Source organism: Teleopsis dalmanni, chromosome 2, assembly GCF_002237135.1.
Source record: "Teleopsis dalmanni isolate 2A chromosome 2, ASM223713v2, whole genome shotgun sequence".
In the NCBI taxonomy this organism is placed as follows: Eukaryota; Metazoa; Arthropoda; class Insecta; order Diptera; family Diopsidae; genus Teleopsis; species Teleopsis dalmanni.
The window spans coordinates 201,226,533-201,229,883 of record NC_051847.1 but is presented as its reverse complement, the minus strand read 5'-3'; the positions used below and the strand labels follow the sequence as shown (position 1 = coordinate 201,229,883).

General features: G+C 26.6%; 1 long non-coding RNA gene across 1 annotated transcript; it reads right to left on the bottom strand.

Annotated features, from left to right (window-relative positions):
• Positions 1-332: 332 nt before the first annotated feature.
• LOC119682389 lies at positions 333-1,996 on the bottom strand. The gene is made up of 3 exons (XR_005252582.1): positions 1,672-1,996; positions 1,560-1,614; positions 333-1,136 (listed from the first exon to the last, which is right to left on the bottom strand). It is a non-coding gene; the product is annotated as an uncharacterized LOC119682389 (long non-coding RNA).
• Between the last annotated feature and the right edge of the window lie 1,355 nt (positions 1,997-3,351).

Below are 3,351 nucleotides of genomic sequence, written 5' to 3'. Positions count from 1 at the left end.
AAACAGGTTTCATTACATTTCTGCAACTCATGCCACTAAAAACATTTGTTGCTTATACTCGTATGTATATGAATTGCGTGTGTTATACGTCCGCCTCTCTTAAAATGCACTTATCATACTCATATATAATACATTAAATACTTAATAAATTCTATAAATTAGCATAAAAGCGGTAACACTTTTAAATGTTCATATTTGCAAAATGCATGAAGCGGCTTTTATGAGTCTCAATTAATCCAAGAATGTGATGCTGCAATTAACGTTTTTTGTATTTAAGTATGATTTTACATAAATTAAGGTGTGGATAGCTAATATTAATAATAAATAAAGTAATTGATAAGTGAAATTAAATGGATTTGTAATTATTGTTAAAAATAGAAAGGCATTGGTGGGTGGTGAAATATTCTCATATCATCATTTAGTTTTATAATTGAAATTGAAAGGTTTCATTTTAACTTTTACTTAACAATGTTATCTTATTGCGTTGTATTTTTTGTTATAATTTTTTTCTTATATATACACATATATCTGTACTTATACTTATACATATTGTGGGACGTTGGGGCAGCATCTGGCCCTATTAAAGTGAAGAATTAACCGAAGTAAACCACGAAACGACTTGGGTTCTTTTTCGTACTTTTCCTCGAATGTCGTTATTGAGTTAAAGCTAGAGACGCTTCCATTCGCATTACTACATCTCTTGTTATTGCAAACAGCTCATTTGGGTTGAGGTTGCCTGCCAAATCATCACCAACCGAATAGTGTATCAAAACAGTCATCCTCATGCTTGTCAGTGCTGGACATTGGCACAATATATGCACCACTCACTCCTTTACTTCTAGGCATAGTCTGCAAGTGTCTTCCTCAACAAGAGTTATCTTTTTTAAGATAATACTTTATACTTTCCATACCCAGTAATTAATGAGGTAAGCCAGCTTAGCGTGCTCCGCGAATAGCTAAGCACTTTCATCGCTGCCCTGGTTAAGGGTTCGGCATCATGAGTTTAGTGTGTCTACAGGTGCTCATCTCTTTCCATCTGTTAAGATGAAGTGAAGTTATTCACTTATCGTCATAAGCTGCAATTATTTTGTTGCCCAAAGGTATTCAGGGCATATATATCAGTAACGTGGTCAGAACTGTATATATAATAATTAATATTAAATATTTTGGTATATTATTTTAAAGATTAGAATATAATCTACAAATAATAATAAATAAAATGATAAATTAAATGAATTAGTAATTACTTTTAAAAATGGGAAGCCAAATATAGAAAATGGAAAAAAATGGCAAATAATGAATTATTTCCAAATCACATTATAACAGTAGGGAGTATCTTATGGTTTAAATTTTTATAATTATATTAATATATTTATAAATATATTAAATAAATATATTGTAAATATATTTATAAATATATTAAGACAACTAACAGAATATACAATAAATAAAACATTAACACTGTATTTTGGTATCCAATAAGTGGAAGGCTTTTAGCCGCACTGAGAAATAAAAAATTAACCGAGTTTCGAAGCAGAGTCTACAGATGTTATATGTACCTTTAAATAGGCACATGACTATAACACATTTGGGATAGATAGTTTAATCATTTATCTGTAAAATAAAAAGCGTAATGTAAGATATTCGAATAATTTTAATGTATTTATTTACCTATGCGTCAATATCAATTTTCACATTCTGTAGACTGCTCCTACATAATATATTTCCCATTTGCAGGATATAATTTATATCGATTTCTATGATATCATATTGAAAATGCTTTTCATGTTTATTTTATTTTTATATGAAATTTTTTATATAAACAGAAGCGATATCTTGAGAGATATGTTTCTGGATTTTGTACTTTCTCCATAAGTCCAAATATTTTTTGTTGGATGGAAAGTTCAAAAGAGCACAGGAAATCTTTTCCGCATGTTGGCGTATTATTTATAATATATTTACAAAATAAGTCAACAAAAATAAATAAATTGATATGTTTACATCAATTATGAAATATCAGCTGATAAAAATGAAGTTAATATTGCCACCCCTTTTCTATTTCTGACATCTTATCACATATGTACACACGTAACTATTTACGCTACTAAACGTAATTTAAATAGTTCGTATGATGGTAAATTTATAAAAATTATTTATATAACAAATAAAATATAAAATAAAATTATAAAATAAAAATATAAAAATAAAATTAATAAAATTATAAAACATTTTTTAATGCACAGATATGTTTTCTTTTGTTAAATATATTCTCTCTTCTTGTATATTTGTTTATGATTAATATGTCTACTAAATGTTTTTAAACATCTTTGCAATATTAATTAATTTAACTTAAAAGATTAAATACTAAAATTAATTTGAAAAACTCTTCGATTGTGTCGGTCCATATCATGCAGACCTTCACGTTATATGTGAAATTGTTGTTGTTTATAATGTAAATTGATGAAAACTGTACTGTTTACTAATAAATTTTTAAATTTGTGCTTTTAATGAATAAATTACTTTAAATTTTAGCCTATCAGTATAAAAATTTTATGTTTTCAGTTAAAGTACAACTAAAAAGTATCATAATGGTATTAACAGTATGAAATCAAGAATTGTAACTTAATTGTCTGTATGGCCATGACCAGAAAAAGAATAAACGTAGGTGACCATTTGTCATATGACTACCTGCATAACTTGACTTTATAAATATAAATAATTATACTTATCATTATTAATAATAATAAAATATTTTTTCCAGTGCTCAGTTGGTTATATTTGAGATTATTGTTCCTTCAATATTTATTTCATTTTTCAATACATAAATTTAAACAGAATTTTTTTTCAAACTTAATTGACTAGTTAAGTAGCCTCCATTTAACTAAGAGACGATAGAATTCAATAGTACCAAAGCGATAAGCGATCTACTTTGAGTAATATCACGAAAATGATCAAACATGTCACTTATCTATAGAAGTTCTATAAAAAGAAAGACACAAGCATAACGTATTATTTGATTTTGCAAAAATAACATTTAAGTTTTTTTCCTTCATTCTGTGGCGGTAGTATACCGATATTTTATATTTTAATTGTTATGACTTACAGTATGTTTACACTATTGCAATTTACTCGACTACTATACAACACTTTTTCATATAAAACTCATAAAAAAATGTGTTTGTGACGTTTGAATTAATTGCACATTTAATACTACTTCCATTGAAAATTATTATAGTTGATGATGTGGTGTCATAAGTTGTGATTTTTATTAAATGCGGTATTTAAATCACCATTATTTTATACATTAAAATGAAAATTGTTCGAATTTAATTCAATAATTCAAACGTATAA